At 41.2% G+C, this 17,848-nt stretch overlaps 1 long non-coding RNA gene across 3 annotated transcripts in view; it reads right to left on the reverse strand.

Annotated features, from left to right (window-relative positions):
• The window catches only part of LOC134417290 (uncharacterized), a 73,847-nt gene extending 56,350 nt beyond the window's left edge, over positions 1–17,497 (reverse strand). For all 3 annotated transcript variants that reach the window (XR_010027547.1, XR_010027545.1, XR_010027546.1), the window contains exon 1: positions 16,990–17,497. This is a non-coding gene — a long non-coding RNA (uncharacterized LOC134417290). The remainder of the gene's footprint in view (positions 1–16,989) is intronic.
• Positions 17,498–17,848: the final 351 nt, after the last annotated feature.

The raw sequence follows: 17,848 nt of genomic DNA on the forward strand, positions 1-17,848 counted from the left end.
TGCAGAAAGTCACACTATAATTCAGCTGTACAAGTAAGGGAGGCAACGAATACTTTAGAAAGATTAAGCCAGCCTACCTGTCATCTACATTCACACAGCTTTCTAAAACAGAGGATTTCCCAAAACCAGCTTTGGTTGCTGTCAGCTTATTCAAATGATAATGATAAAATTGAATTAGTCTATAAAGATGTTTTCCGATGAAAATGTCACTAGTGAGTTTTGCCTTTGAAACAATGAGCTTTTCTAGACACTCAGATTGGGGTAGGGCAAACTCTTTCAAGATAAATACATAAAGTACAGATTCACAAATTACATCAATAAACAAGTTGAAGCAAGCTGTGCTCTGGAGTAGCATAAACCCAGGGGATCTAAATTCCTCCCTGCTATGATTCTGTGAAATCAGTGAGGTTGCACTAGGGCTTTGTAATACCAGTTTTATTGCATAGGAATAGCTTCATCTTCTTTACAGGCACAGATGGATTTGAGCTATCATGAAAAAAGTAATTTTCAACAATGGATGGCCAAAGGGAGCTTTCTGCAAAAAACCTGAAGAGAAGCTTGCATCACCATTACATGTTCAAAATAAATCAACATGATAAGGAGCATGATTAAGGGTAAATGCAGACCTCATGGTGCCAAAACAGATTTGGAGACAAAAGTCACATGTGAGCATGAGATCATGAGAAGGAGGGAAGAAGAAAAGGAATATGCAACGAACAGATACCAAGTATTTCATGGCTGGAAGAATCATAATTTTATTGTCTGACTTCCAACACAACCCACTGCAAGAATACAGCAGGGGAAAGCAGAAGTGAAAATGAGTTGGGATAAAAATAAAGAGGAAGGCATGAAGCTGCTCCGAGTGAATAGGATAAGAAGGAAGCAGGGTCTCCACAAAGCCACGTGCTAGAGCACCTTCCAAACACACATATTGCCCAAGGCTGATGCTGTTTTCCAAAAACCTTTTTCCCATTTCCTGTGTTAAGCTGAAGGGTGCAAAATGCACTTTTAATCTTTAAAAGGAGCCACTTTCCCTTCCAGGAGTAGAGTAGTCCAATCTTGGCTCAAAGACTGTGAATTTTTTTTACTTGTCCTGTTGTAGGTAGGTTTTAGTGGGTAATGACATTCATCTGTTGTAGCAAAAGATAAGTAAGATTGTCCGTTCCTATTTTTCTCACAGGAAGAAATCCAGATGTGCATTCTTAGTATTATCTTTACCCTTATTCCAAAAAATTCCCATTCACCTCCAAAGCTTGCTCAGCTGACAGCCGACATAGGGTAAGGACCCTAGACCATGTCTTAACAGCAGTTTAATGCTGCGAACAAGCAAATGAATGGGGAGAGAGATGCAAGTAAGCTGTCACTGACTACAAGATCTGTTCTCCTTTGCAGTTTCCTACTCACTTTAACCACTCACCGGTTCCTTAGGACTCATGTTTTTGGTCTCTTTGGGTGGGGTTTGTTGCACTAACTGAACTATGGTCATCCCAGACTGTTTAAAATCTCTCAGTAGAAAGATGTATCCATCTGTGAAGGGTGAGTCATCCCATTCCCCTGGAGATAGCTGGGATACAATGCCCTCTGGGGGTACTTAGTTTTCTCTACTGCTTATAAGGGAAACTTGGATGATTCTTGATTTTACAAAGCTGGACAAGATTAACCCCAAACTTTGTAAGCAGATATATTAATACAATCAAGTGAAAAAAACCAAAGTTTGCAGTTGTGCTATACATACATTTCTGTAATTTCCTGCCCTTTCCTTGGCTTCTCATCTCTTTGGTGCTTAAGTTGTACATCTCAATAACTCCTGTGGGAGACAGGAAGAAGTGCTGATAGTCTCCTAAAGAATAATGAAGTTCACAGCCAAGCACCTGGTTTGTGCAGTATTCATTAAAAATGGCAATTCACTACAACTTCTGTTGTTGTGGAAATAAGTGGCCGTTTTTCATGTCATTTGGGGCCTTATCTATGTGCATGAAGTTTTCTAGTCTCCTCAGAGTTGCTCACAGGTTTTAAGGCATCCAAGAATCATAGGGTAATGACGTCTGGAAGGCCACTGAATGTGGAAATAACCCAGTCTTACAACTTCATGACCTTTTAAGCTAAGATCATAACCTTATTAATTAAGATTAATCCTAAATCCCTGGAGGAAATGGCAAAGGGCAAAGCAGCAGAAGTCTCCCTGTTTTTGTTTGGCTCTGCCCATGAGCTGCACACTGGCCCTTCAATTCGTTGGCATCTAGATCCCTACATAAAAAAGCCTGGCCTTAATCTAAGTTCCACTGAAACCAGCTGGCAGGGGTGTCCCCAAACATCAGCCACTGAGTGCTTTCCTGGCACCGCAGGTGATGACTTGGATTTCTGATCTGACTCAGCATCAATGCTCTTTCTTGCTGCTTTGGGTGGATTTTGTTGATTTAGATCTTAAGGATGCATATCATTATTTACCTACAGCCAGTGAGAGATGTGCTCTCCCTTCACAGTGGGTAATTAAAGTAATTCTCCTAGCATAAAGCTAAGATTCTGAATTAAACCCAAGTTGCAGCCAGCATCATGTGATGTAACTTAACTATCTTACTGCTGGCTGTGCTTTACTAAGCATCTGGCTGTCTGTCTTCCAGGTTGAAGCTCCAAGTTAATTACAAATACCGTCAGGACTGAGATGTAGTCCAATTGCACTTACTTCCTAAACATTGTTTAATCAGTTTGGAAACACTAATCTACACATCATACAGTTTATTGGTCGCGTTAATTGGCTAAATCTGTCACTGGAAAGATGGAAAGAACTGGCTAATTTAACTAGACAACAGAATTTAAAAATCCAATGGCCACATAATCCTGTTGTTGGTGTCATAAAGTTTTAGTCTATCCTTTTCCTTTTAAAAACGTCTTTACAATTAAGATTTGTTTACAATTAAGACTGATTACTTTCAGTGCTGCAGAGATTTTCCTCTCTCCCTCTCTTCTTCCACCAAAGTGTGGCAGAGGCAACATGAAATGCATTTGTGGATTCAGAAACGTTTATGGTAGGCAGAGCCTTCAGATTAGCATGACACATGGAATTTGTGAACTGTTAGATTTGGTTTCAAAGCATTAGGCTAGGATTTCACATTTTGGTTTTATAAATTGCAAATAGACTGAGTTGCTTTGTTATTAAGATGGATTTGAAATGCTAGTCAGGGAGCAGATATGGAACTCATATCCCTCATACAAGTCTTGCTTCCTGGAATGTTTTTCTTTTTCCTTTAGAACTTCTCCCAGATGCTAAGTAAACTGCTACTTTAAGGCAGGCCAACTAAAAAGCCATTCCCAAAAAGGAAAAAAGAGGTAAGGAATGAATAAACTCAGAACAAGGGCACACAAGTTTTTCTTTCAAGAACTTGCATGGAGGAAGAAAAATCCAGTACACAGTGGCCACAGAGCAGTCCCTAGTGTATACAGAACTCCTCTCCATTAGAGCTTAAGGCAAATGAGATGCCCTGTCTCGCAGCAGAGATCTCTGTCCCTCCTGGTGATCACACTGTAACTCCTAGAGCTACATGCAGGAGTCTTTGTGGGTGTAGGTAAAGCAATAGAAAGCCATGGCACATGGAAGACAGGGAGCTCCAAAGCACAGTGCCAAGCATTATTGACTACCCTGAACACTATGGTATTCTTTGGGCTATGGGGAAAGGACCTAATGGTAAGTGTGCCTGACACATGAAGGTCTCCTCAAAGCCAGGTCAGCTGTGTCCTGAGAGCGAGCATCGCCATAGATGCACTGCAGGATGGCACTCTCTGGAGGACAGGCAGTCTCAGGATGAGCACACCCAATAGCTCCTTGTCCTGCCACACGCATCCAAAGAGACTTGCAGAAGTCAAGCAAATGACAGACTGTCAAACAGCTGCAGGGACAAGAGGTGGAGGTCCCAGATGGTCCCCAATTGAGCCAAAAAAAGATGATGGAGCAGCCTTTACAGTTACTTTGTGCTGTCATCGTATTTCCAGCCATCAAACTGCAAGCATCACCTCAAATGTAATTTAAGACTTCAAATTAGCTTCTAACTGGAATCTCTGAGATGAAAAAATCTCAATCTGACAAATAATTATATAACCCAGTTTTTTAACAAAAAAAGACAAACATCTGCTATAAAGAGCATTTCCATGCTTGAAACTTGTAGTCCTAGTTTTAGTAAAATATTTTGGGAATGCATGTACACATCTGTGGACTGCCAGGAATTTCAGAGAACTTTCAGCATCTCAGGTTACTCATTGTAATACGTGATAAACAGGAAAGGTAAAACGATCAATTGAATTTCTTGATAACTGTGCCTGTAAATAAAACAACTAATACTTTTTTCTTTTTCTTTTAATCCTTCCTGCATATTCCTGACATAGTGTTGGCTAAAAAAGGCTGGACCAGCCAGTAAGGCTTGCTGGTGCATGCTAACATGCTTGCAGTGGGTTAGGAAGGAAGCATGACTGAGCGTTTCTATGGAGATTAGAAAGAACCGGCCTTGTTTCCTTGGCATAGCCCTAATTAGCAAATGCTTAAAGTTACGAAGATCTGTTGTTTCTACAAGGACATTTTGTTCCAGCAGAGGTTGTGTTTTCCTCCATTTGCTCAGTCTGTGAGAGGCTGAAAGGGCAAAGGAATCCAGAATAAACAAGAGCTTTCTGTCTTTCACATCCACAACACCTGCCAGGAGGTACCACGCTGCAACAAGACCTGGAGTCTGAGAATACTGCTTTGTCACAGCAGAATTAGGAGAGATTATCCCAGAACAAAACACATCCTTTCTAAATCAAAAGTCTAGTTTCTCAAAATAGAAATTAGGTTTTTAGGATAAATTTATTTGGCCCTCCCCTGAAATTACCCAAATGAGAGAGAAAGGCTCCATAAAATGGAGTCTGATGCATCTATGTATTTATAGACATTTCTGGAAAGATGCACCGACGTATATGCAGATATAGACCGTAAAATTAAAAGCATAACCCTGTAACTTATTTCACTTGCAACATCAACTAACATTTTGTTATCTGTTCTTAACTGTTAGTCTTGTAGCATGAACTGTGCTGGGCTGGAGCAAGTGATCTGAGGGAAGGGTTGAAACCTTGATGCAAATTCCCTGAGCCTCATGGAATGGAGACAGCATGTCCTTAAACCTGAAAAATTCTGCTTCTCACTTCAGCTGGGGTTTATTAAACCACTTTTTGATGCTGGGTCAGAATGGAATTGATTATGTTGGAATGAGACCCATTTTCACACAAAACTTTGATTTTCTCCATTTTCCCTTTCACAGCAGATTTACATCCCCAGCCTTTAGCTTGATAAAATCATTTCTGCCCTTTTGCTTGAGCTTATAAGGAGGCACTTTCTCAAAATTCAAGTCCTAATGTCTTTTTATGGCTCCAAAATGCAATACAGAGTCTATTTGTGAGCACTGAAGTAGTATTTTAGTCGAGTGGGGCAAAATTCCAGTCCTCAAGTGAATTAGAGAGATGTGTAGACCCAAGCTGTTTGTGTGCTCTCTTTGAATGGTGCTGAGACCAAGGCAGCCTCTCCTAGCTGTCCTGTCATTTCTCTTACACTTTATACCCAAGTTGAGGTATAGAAAATACTGATATTAAACATCTATAATGGCTCTCATTGTTACTTCAAAAGTCATACCTTTCCAAAGTCTTCATGTTCAGCCAAGCTTGAAAGATATAGATGTCTTAGAAAAAAAATTATCCTATCCTTCCACTTCTTGGCTGCATCTTCTAACCACTTTTCAGGGAAATGCAGTATTTCAAATATCTCACAGAAAAAATTACTCTTCCCAGACTCCTGAGGCTGCTTTCACAGGTTGTCTGTGGATGCTACTGCTCCTTAAAGGAGCTGAGCAGTGAGAGACCATGCTGGCTGACTGACCCAGCACAAAGAAGTATCAGTTAAGGCTCAATTGCATTTATACGGGTGGTTTTGGACTTCATGGTTGACCACTCAGAAAATGGAGCAAGTAAGCTTGTCTGGCCACATCCTTTAGCACTCACACTGATCAAGGGACAAGAATATTTTTGGCTTCAGTCTAGAAGCCTAGCTTGTATCCCTGTACTGCTTTTTCTGTCCTCTAATGGATAGAAGTCTATGAAGTTCTACACAGGCAGTATCTGGATCTCTGCCCATGTCCCATTCCCAATATCCTTTAGCCAGGGCATCAGTGCTCTGTTGTGACCTGACCATTCCTGGCCCTGGAATGCAAGGAACTTCCTGCCATTTTTTATGGGACTCTGAGGAGAAGCCCTGCTGCAGGATGATAACATTAAAGTGGGATTCCCTAGGGACATTGCAGTCACAGGCACCAAACAAATGACCCACCACACTCCTACTGATAAATACTGTGATAAAATATTTTACCTGTGAACTTTGCAGACTGCTTTAATATTTCCTCTTTCATCTCTCTCTGCTTTTTTTAAAAGCTATGTTGTTTACCTTCAAAGGACATCTGTGGGTAATGGGTGGCCTATAAAGGGCAGGAGAAAGTGCCTAAGGATTACAGGACTCAATTCCACTGCCAGCACAGATTTCATCAGCTGCAGAGCCAAAGCAGCAAAGCTATAAGGCCTTGCTGTCTTACCACTGTTCAGGCATAGGTGAGATCTGCTGTGACTTCGTGATTCATGTTTATCTTTCAGAGGTGCACAGGACCATTGTCTCCTGGTCTTGTGTCCAATAGACATAAACCCGTACAAAACAACAGGGGTTTTATTCACATTCTCTGCCCTGAGGTGCAGAGGATTTTACTGTGGCTATATGCTGGGCCATAACTGGGAGGAGGTAGTGAAGGAGAAATCACTTGCCATGGGGCAGAGCATGTGTGCAGCACTGATTTACAGGAAAATTTTCCATTTTCTCTTTCTCATGCAGCACTTCTGCTTTTCTTTTCTTTGTCACAGGTGCAGGACCCTAACAGCATCTCTGCAAATGCAACTGTTATGTAAGGAATGCCAAATTCAAAGAAAAATGGCAGAAGACTTTGGTAGACTTCTTTGGTATTAATAAGTCATTAAGGACATGTAGCTCCAGTATTGCACAAATATGTGCAATATGCTTAATAAGAGAGCTCAGAAAAAGCTTGAATACAGCATCTCAGCCTATGGTGTATTGTGAGCTGGATTACGTCTTGCAGGAAACTGTCCTTCACTGAAGATACTGCTATAGACTCCTGAGCACATGTTTCCATCCAAAACAAAGGCATCTCAGGAATTTGAATATTGTGGGAAGACTGGCTTTGTCTGGTTTATTATTTTGGGAAAGAAATATATGTGGGTAGATGAGAGGCAGTTCAGGTGGGAAGGAAGGAGAGAGCATGTGGGAAACAGGTGGTGATGTGGAGCTGCAGCACAGCCAAGTTGTGTGGATGCCTGTCCTGGGAGAAGCCTGAGAGGCTGGAGAGCTGGCTGGGAAAGATCTGCTGCTGTGAGAAGAAAAGTTGCCTCCAGTGGTTTGTGTCCTACTGTGTTTATGAGAGCAGACTCTATATTGTTCTACATACAAAGAGTTGCATCAAAAATGCTGGTCTTTGCTATTAATATCTGTACTTGGAAAAAAAACTTGAGGGCCTGAATTTTGTGCAGCTGGAATGGTGTGGGATTTCATTTAATTTAATGTGGCATGTTTTTTCCTTTTCCCTGTGCTTCTCTGTAGCGCAAAAAGTGAGGTCCTGTCTGAGAGCAAGTTAGTCCTGTTATGGGGCTCAGCTGGTGACACCTACAGAAGAAGCTGAGCTTCAGATACTTAACTGTCATCCATCCAAATGTAAGAAGTCCACCTGACCAGCTGTAGTACTGATGGGTTCCTTCATCTCAGATAAACGATGCTTAGAGGGGGGATGTCAAAACAAAGTTTAGTCACAGGGCTTATGAGCAAAAGATCACCCTGCAGCCAATAACAACAATCTCTTAGATGAAGCATACCTGAAAGGTAATTCATAGAGAAAAATCTCTCCTACCTCTCTGAGCCCTGATAATGTTCTGGGAGGTTTCACACTTTCTGCTGAGATATTTAAAGCAAACGAACTAGCTAGAGAGGTGATCTACTAATGGAGATGCTGCCTCACTGGGCTTCTCTAATTGCAACCAGCAGTCAATTTGCAGCCATCCTGCTGAGCCACTAGCTGCAACTGGCAGGGAAAATGAAACAGCAGCCACTGAGATTCAAAGAGCTGCATGGCATCTGGATTGTGCATTTAGACTGTTTATTTAAAAAAATTATTATCTACAAGCTGTTCATAAACTATGTTGTACCATGCAAGGGTCTTTGTACTATGTAATTGCCCCACCTCTCTCTAAATGCATATTCCACTGGTTTGAATTAGCTGCCAGCTCATAGTGATTAAAGTCATCATTCATTTAGAACAACTCAAATAAGATTTCAAAGAGGTGACATCACCCACGTAAAAGAGTGTCTACACAGTAGGGGCATATTGTCCTCAACCTAGGCCAAACCTATCTTCTGTTTTCCTTCAGCGTCTTGCAAAGCATACGGCTTATGCTGGAAAGTCTTTCCCTCTTCCACTGTGACTAATATGTATTGCAGTTAGTGGTATTTGAGACCTTAATTGCCATTCTAAAACCTGTGACCTGGCACACGCACACCAAAGTAGGTTTGGTGTTTAACCCTGTGCATTTACAGAGAGCGTGCATTGAATCTGTTACATCTGTGGACATCTCCTTCTTAACATCTGGGACACATTATGTAATGTGTCTTCTGGCTCTCCAGTAAACAGGAACCATATGAAGGCTCAGTGTTGATGCTCCCTCAAACCTGCCTAATACCAGCCCTGATGTTAAGATTGAAGAAGTCCCAGAGAACAATGGAAGTAAATAAAATATTGATATAGCTTGCATACAGAAGATCTCTAAGTTCATTTAAAGAGCAACGGGCATAGCTGATTTTTTTCTAAGGTGCTGTATCTTGGTAGGAAAATTGGTAGAAATCTGCAAGAAATGTTGGCAAACCTTCATAGGATTTTGATTTAACTATATTAGCACATAGATGGGAAAGTTTTCTTATTACTATTCTGCTTCTTAGTATGTTGGCTGTGTTCTGACAATTTGGATGTTAAAAAACTCAGCATGATCAGGAAAATATCTATTCTGAAAAATACATTCCCTCATCATGCAGCAATGCAAGTCACAAGTCATTGGTGCCATATCAATGGCATGTATTTCCACAGCAGCAAAAGGATATATCTCACACCTTTCAGAAATGTAACTCATAAAGAAAAACTGTCTTCCAGAAGGTCAGCATTGTAAGGAAAACTTCTGGTAATGGGTGAGAAGTTCAGAATGAACTGAGTCCAGTCACAAAAACAGTAGGCAGGAAGAAAAGAGAGAACACTATTGGATGCTAATGCAACAGTGCTGGCAATGGATTTGGAAGGATAAAAGCTATCTTAAAAGGCTTTGGCAGTATGTTTTTGACACTCACCACTATGCAGAGACACTTGAATCTCTTTCTGAAAGCCTGCTTATTTGAAAAGTGCATTTGAAAAAATTTTAACACCTTTCCAGGAGTGAAAATATGGTGTCTTTATCTAAGTATCCAAAGAGTAGAGCCTTTCTACATGTGTGTATATTAATGTTGAAGGTCCTGCGGAACAAAATTATGTTGGTCAGTGTCTGAAAAATAAAAATCAAAATAAGGACCAAGTTTTTCCTTCAACAGATATGACTGAGTCAAATTTAGCTCGAGTATTTCTGGAGAAAAGCTTCCCAATGTCAAAGAAATAAAAAAGTTGGATGTCCAGCCTCTGCTCTTATTTGTCTTGCCACAATCTACTCACATAATAGAGAGGCTCATGTCTCATTTGTGCAATGAATTTGCACAGAGTAAAATGAAAGTAACAGAGGTTTGAAGTTCCTGCTGTGAATTTTCTCTTTTTTGTTAGTTTCTATCAGAGCCAGGAATGCATATTCCTCAGCTTCTTGTGATTTACAAGATTTACAAAGCGTTCCATAGAAGGCCTCAACTAAGTCTGTTTACAAGTCTGGGCTTACTCAGGTAAGTCAAACAAGGCAAGTCATGTTTTCCATTCAAAATCTTTCTTCCAGGAAGCAGAAGCAAATCCACCCAACCAAAGTAAGTCAGCCCTCACAAGTGCTCTTATCAGTGAAATGTTGTCGTACAGCATCAACCAGTGAATAGTCAGCCAAGCAGCACTGTAATAAAAAATTTATTTGGCACTTCCCAGTGTATTTACCATTTTATTTAATCCCACACTACTCTGAGTGACGACTGCAAATTCCAGGGGACAACTGAGCCCACTGTGTCTTCAAGAATGGAATTTTAATGGGTCTGATAAGAAACAGCCATCTTTCATCAGATACTGCGGTGTCTATTTTAGCTTTTTGCCTCTTCTGTGGCAACCTTGTACGCACACAGGCCTATGGTATCAACTGATGAAAGTCAGTCCTTTCAGAAGCCTCACCAAGGTACTTGAACAATCCATTACACGGGGTAGTGTGAGATAAATTTATCAGGAATATTTGCCTTCAGCAAAGGAAGTGGTGCACTCTGTGTATTTTCTGCAGACTGGGTTGGGAGCAGAATCAGGGTCAAATGATGGAAGGGTTTGGTTTGCAAAGAAGAGGTGATTCCCTCATTCAGGTTTGCTTGAAATTTAATCAGTGTAAAATCAGTCTACTATGAATTGGTGCCTCTGTATGGACATGGATATAAGGATGAAAGGAGTGAAAGACTCAGCTGTGTTTAACTTTGCTTTACTTGCTACATTTCTTGTCTCTTGATTTCCTAGAATTTTACCCCAGAAAGGTTCATGCAGTTGCCTAAGTTGACATTCCACTTGCAGCCCAGTTCAGGATATTGAGACAGAAAGAACAGTGTGTACATATCCTTATTTTTACAAACACTGGTGATTTGATCAAAGGTTATATTATTTGAAACTTCTCACATTTCCAGCCCAAGAGTTGACCAGTCATTTATCAATGTGTGTTTTCTTCTCTCATAAACAGATGCTCACTACAGTCTACTTTGGAAATGAGTTTTCTCTTACTCTTTAAGAAGAAAGAAATACTGTAATGGGCAAATGGGCAAATCCAGGATGTGCTTATGGATTTGTCCTGACTTTTCTTCAACACATCTACCAGTGCTTCCCAAGACAATTGGCTACAGCTTCAACAGTCAGATGTGATTGTCACTGAGACATCCAGTGTTTTGAAGCAAGTGCACCTTTGATCAAAAATATGATTTTTGTGTTACAATTTGTGTGTCTGAATCTGGAAGAAAGGTGGAGCCAGCATCCATGGCAGTTAAGTTATTTGTTGGGAAAAGTCTTCCCCAAAATGCTGGTGGGAATTGATCATGTGTTTATTGGTGGATGGTGTCTCATGGCACCAGAGTTGTTCTTTCTCTGCACATAAATTCAAAACTGCTCAGAACAGTAAATTGGCCTCTTCTTAAAATGCCACTGTGCTGAAACAAATGCAAAGCTTCCCCCAGCCCCAGTGGGATTGTCTTAAAGTCTACAAGTCTACTCATGGCGAAGATGTAGGATGCAAAGAAGGGAGCCAGCTGGGGTCTGGGGGAATGTTCTCACAAGTTGGGTGCTTTGCCTGTGGGATTCTCTATTGGCCTGTCATTAGGCCTGTTAAAAGGTTATGATAATTATATCCTTCTGGATACTTCTAGTCATTGATACTTCTAGAGTTGCATGGTGGAAGTTCTGGCAGGGTCAAAGTGCTTGATTTGGCTGAAAGTGATCTCTCTCCTACACCACTCCATGACCACCACAGATTGGAAGAGTTCCCTGCTGACCTGACCAGAAGCTGACCCCTGAAGAGTGTGCACTCACAGTCCCAGCAGCCAGGGATTTGGGTGTCCTTAGTGTTATTAGTAATAGTATTTCTAAATCCTCACAAAAATTCTAGAGAGCAGGACTGGAGGTTGGACACCTTGTTTCCAATGATTTTTAATTGCAATACTTGTCCTAGCTGCTCCTTTGGATAATTCAGCTCAGAAAAAATAGAATTTCCCAATGACCCTAAGCAAATGCAGAACTTGTGCAAAGACCTTTATGTGGTCCCCTGGGAATCCTCTCTTTGTTTTGCTAACAATTTTTGTGATAATTCACGTTTTCCAAACCCTGGCATAGAATTCTTAAGAAAAACACAATCTGCTTGATTTTCCAGGTGGATTTTGTTGCAGTGTGATGCCATTTCCTGTTTCACCTATCCCAACCCCTCAGGTGTGCCAAGCTCTCCTTTCCCCTCCCCCTTGCCTCCTGCTGAGTGCTGTCCGTCAAGCTTAACATTCCAGCAAGGGCATCGTGTGATTGGCAGAAGTTCAAAAGATGCTTCTCAGACCTCAGGTCATTGGCCTGTCTAAGTGTCATTGTCCCCTGAGACTCACCCCCTCCCACCTGGTTGGTGGCTCACCTGTCCTTTACCTCCCCCCTCCCCCTGGGCTTAAAAGGACCCTCAGACCATGGACTCAGGATTCTGTTGGAGCCATTACCAAGATTCAGATGTCAGTGACCCTGGATTTATCCTCCAGCAGAATCAGTCTCCTTTTTCTTCCTCACCTCACCTAGAGCCTTTTCATCAGAGGTAAAAACTGAATTCCTACAAGCCTGGACTTGTTCCAAGTGCCTAGCTGCAATTTCCAGCTAGCCAAACGTGTCTCTGAGGTGAAATACCACAGCTGCTGCCTTTGGTCCAGCAGCAAGGGTCAGACGAGCCCAGGCATGTTCCACCCGGTAATATTGGGATCTTATTCCATAGATTTAAGCATTGAGTATGTGAGCCATGAACTCTGGAGAACACTCCCTGAAGGTCAGCAGCATTGGGTCAGGCTCCGCAGAGCTCCATGTGAGATGTGGGATGCACCTCAGGTTAATGACTTGCAATTGCACGCAGCCTTCCCAAGAGCTGTACATATAGTTAATGTGTATCAGAACTTAGCAAGACTATTCAAGTTACTTCAATTTCCCAATGATTTATGATGTAGGTTTCTGACATCGTTGGTTATTTATCTGTCCTCGTAGTGTTGTGAGCCAAGGCAAAGAGGGGAGAAACAGATGCAGTAAAATTATGTTTGAACAAAGGGTCAGATGTTTTCAGAGACAGTACATGTTGGATAGAAGGGTAGTGAAGGACTTGAAAGTCAAAAATCTAGAAGAGACATAAGTCCAGTCCAGAGTCAAAGAAAGTAAAAGGGCTTTTCCTCATTTTTATTCTACAATGGATCATTTCCTGACTCTGGAAGATGGATTCTATTAATTTAACTAGTTTCCAGGGTGTATTTTATATTGCAGACTGGAAGATTTTTACGATATGCCACTCACAAATTTTCATAACCCTAAAAAGTTAGGGTTTTCACTAGGAGAAAAACCCACTTCAGACACAGTACTTAAGTAAACAGGCCAAATTCTGTTCTCAGTTGCAGCTGTGCAACCCTCATCCTTAGTGCACGAAATATTTGAGCTTAGTAGAGGTTGTGGATTGAAGACCTGAGGTTCCAAAATGCACCCTCAGATGCATGTGTGTGGCTAGGACTGAAACCAGTGGGACACCCATATGTTCATCCAGGGTAGACTTTGGCTTGTGATTTTTATTGTTTGGACTATAGGATAAAATTTATTTTGGTGTTACATTTCTCAGTCAGAGTTATTTCTACATCATCATGCATCAAAATGTTGGCTCTGATCTCTTCTTCTTAATGGTAACTTTGAGGAGTATTTGTTTTCTGATTAGTTTGGGCCCAGGATTAATCATTCTCAGGCTTCCTCTAATATTTTTTTTTAATTTTACTGATGGCAGATTTAACTGTTGGCTCACCTTTATTTCCAAAACAGATGAGTTTTATTAGTCTCTAATATTAGCCAGATCCACCTGGTTGATAAAGTTAAACCAGTGTGGGCCAGATGCTCAGCCTCAAACTGCAGCCCTATTGATCTGGGTACCCTGTCTGGAAGAGTCTGACAGGGTGCCCAGTCAGGAAGGAGAAGAGCCCCAGATCACATGTGCAACCATGTAGAGCTGAAGGTCTGGTTCCTTGGCTCCTTTGGGTGCTCTAAATCAACAAAGAGAACTATTAAATTCACTGCTTTGTAACCAGAAGGAAGATGACCTTTCAGGGCATATGTTTTAATAGTTGGAGAGGTCTATTTCACAGAATTGTTAGGATTGAAAGAGACCTTTATAAGTCATCTAGTCCAACTCCAGCCTGCAATGAGCAGGAACATCTTCAACTAGATCAGGTTGCTCAGAACTCTATTTCTTCATGTTGGTGGAAGAATGATTCAGAACAAGACAGCAAAATCTTTGGCAAGGAGCTGGGGGTTGTTCTTGAATTAGTAGCTTACATTTCCTAACGTTTTTTATCTTTGAAACTCATGTCAGTCACTAATCTAAAAGCCAGGATTCAGGAACACTGGTAGTTTTCCGAAGGACATTTCTTCTTTCTTGTTTAGTTTTTATTTCTGCTTTTCTTTCTCCTGGGGAATGAGAGTAGCAGTTTGTGTGTGGCTCTAAGTCCACAGGAAGCATTCAGCAGGGCCATTTGCAAGGATTGTGTAAAGGCTCAAAAGTGAGAGGGGAAATGTGTGCCAAGAGGAATTTCATGTTGCCACCAGGTGGGCTTAGGGAGGTTCTGCAGAATGGATGAAACATCTAAATATTTAGGAACATCATCTCTAGCAGCTTCAAAAGCAGCAAAAGAAGGAGTGCTACCTCTTTCAGTGCTGCTATGTCAGTAGCTGTTACAGGTGCAGCCTACTGCTGAGGATTCATTTGTGTACTTTGAATAGGACAGACAGACCTGAATGCTTTCAAAGCAGACTTATGGGACTTATTCAAACTAATTAAGCTGAATTTAAGAACTCTCAGTTCTCAAGTAATTCTTAATTACAGGACCACAGGAGGATTCAAGTCAGAGAGGACTTCAGGAGGCCTCTGAGCAGGATCCTCATGCACAAAGCAGGATCAACTATTGTCTGGGTATTTAAAAAAAGTAAAGATGACTGAAAAGAATACCTATCAAATTTTAGTTTTAAACATAAGTGTGACTTCTCTCAGAGCTCATATAGCCTTTAAGAGAAAGCTAGAACCCAACCTAATTAATTTCTTTATAATTCCATGCCTAGAAGTTGTTTTTTAGAACAATTTGCAGCAGAATTGTATGTCTTTCACCTGGTGTGAATTCAGCATCAGGCCCTCAGTACAGTACAACAACATTCCACGGCTGAGAGCAGGCAGGACAGACAACAAGCTTCAAATTAAACAGCAGCATGGCATTGGTTCTTGTATCTTTCATGTAATTTTTACCTTCACTCAGGAAGCCCAAGGCAAGTCAGAAGGACACATTTGTCCCGGAGTGCTAGATCTGCAGGTTGCCAAGGCAGTGACAGGTTCTGCACCCATACACAGCAGTAATTTTGCTGTCTGTAGATTTTTCTTGATGTTGGTAACAAAAATATTTGTAATGTGGACATTAATTCCTGCAGAATTAATCACAAGTGGATCTGCAGAGAATGGTTTCCCTCAAAGTGGTTATGTGTGTAGTACACATAACCATTTCCATTTTTCCTGAAAAAGACAATCAGCTCTTTTCATTTCCCCAGTTTATTATGAGTTCTTTGTCCTGTGCCTTGGTCTGTTTGTGTGAAGTCTTATGGATCTTTTTCCATGGCTTCTGAACTGAGCTATGAGGTCAGATCATAGACTTCTGAGGAGAACAAAAGGAGCTTTACATGGAAGTGCCCTATGTTGGATTGTTTTCCTTGAGAACGTGGTAGCAATGTGCTTCACAACTGAGTTTGCTACTTGTGTGCCAAAATGCTGTCAGCCGTGGACAGTTGTACTATAATATGAAGAAAAGACTAGGGAAAAAGATCAAGTACTTTGGAATATTTGGGCTCCTGGGAAATTTGAATTGGGTATACAAACTTGGCCACAAAATTATCAAAAACTGTAGCCTTAGCTGAAAACTTCTCAACAGGTGTTATTAAGCCCTGTTTCAAACGGTGCTGGTTGCCTGTGACACCACTTATTGTTAAAGACAGATTGTGACAGGAACAGGAGCCACAGTGTGAGGTGCATCAGGAGCAGCAGCTACCAGTATATCTATGCTGTGCTGGCCAGAGGCTCAGGGTAACACCACTGTGCACACCAGAGCTGTCCTTGCACTAGCTCTCCTGTTATGCCTAATTATTTATTTAGGATACTTGCTGGCCTCATACAGAATGTTTACAATGCTTGTGATAGTTTTATCTATAAATACAAAACCCAGAGAATGTTGCTTTTTTCAAATTTTATGAGGGGAATGCTGTGAGACTAAATTGTTTCCAACCTCAGACACTTCTAGAGCCCAGTATCCCAAGCACAGTAGCTGCCACTATACTTGAATGGCCAGCTTGGACGTTTTAATAAATCCTTCTCCACAAGCAGATCAATGGAGAACAGTTTCACATACCTTCATTTTTCTCAAAAGATTTCATGCAAAAACACTTACAATTGTACAATGTCTTAATGTTTATATGCTTTAAAATCTACCAAAAAAATCTTAAAAAAATTATGCAGGTTAATAATTACATGCAAGAACCATGCATGAAGTTATTCTCAAAAAATATACATTAGCTGAGCAAAAAATGACCATTCAGTTAGGGCTTAGCTCGGTGCCAGCATTACTCAAGCAATGATAGATCATATGGACCTTGATTGTATCTCAGAGAATTAGGTTGCCCAATGATCATCCTTATCCTTTGTCAGCAGGGAATGAGAGCCCAGGGCTGTATAAATAGTGCAAAGAGAATGCTGCACTGAACAGTGTAACTTGGAAATACGCCTTGGAAATAAGCTCTGCCAACATGGATAACCAGGCCTTTTTGAAAAGCCTTGGATGAGCATTGCTGTTCTCTCTCTGCATATCATGTGTTGTCACTGGTAGGCATATGGAGAGAGGAATCAGTAACCAGTAGCAAATAACATGTGTGTGAGCAGACTTACCTCCTGCAGTGTAATTCTGTCACTGTCGGCCTCCTTGCAGTTCTCTTCAGAAGAATCCCAGAAAATCAGATGGATTTTAAGCCAGTGAACTGATTACACAGCCACCAAGTCATAAGGGTAAAGCACTCTATGACTATCCTCAAGAGTCTATTAAGCCCTGCTGAAACATGATCTATGCTGATTAAAGGGAGAGGGGGAGGGAGAAGTTTTTGGGTTGTAATGCACTGAATCAGAGATCAATAAGTGAAGCAGGGTGATCTGAGAATCAGCCTGTACTTGCAAATGCTTTAGTTCAGCTTCACTGGGAGAAACAGCATCCTGGATTCTTCCATCAGCTCCTTGGGAATCAGATCAATTTAATGGGTTTACAGGGAGGGTGGGGAGGTTAGCGCTGTTAATGGAAAAATACTGACAACTGTATCAAATGCTGCTGCTAATTTGAAACATTAGCAAAGTCTTCCGAAGTAGTGTTTCACCTCAATTGCCTTAGGGAATAATTTAGCTGTAATTGGAGAGTAGCTTAAAGTTATGTGCATTTCTGAAACTCAAGAAGGAAAAGGAACTCAGCAAGGAAGAAATGCCCATCTCTTCAGTCTATAGGGAAATTATTAACTTGGCAAAAACACGGGTGAAAGTTCAGTGATTGAGCAAGCTGACAGCATGGAATCAGAGAGTAGGGGAATGGAGAAGAGGGCAGCGAACCAGCCTGGTCTTCAGAGACAAGCTTTACACTGAAATCAGCGTTGTGCTATTGAAGCACAGCAGAAGCATTTGTCAGACAAGACAAAAAAGAGAGATGGATGAAAGTAATAAAGAGGCCCCTCGGAAAGTCCAATGAATTGTGAGAGCTCACAAAAGA

Source organism: Melospiza melodia, chromosome 4 (genome assembly GCF_035770615.1).
Source record: "Melospiza melodia melodia isolate bMelMel2 chromosome 4, bMelMel2.pri, whole genome shotgun sequence".
NCBI lineage: Eukaryota > Metazoa > Chordata > Aves > Passeriformes > Passerellidae > Melospiza > Melospiza melodia.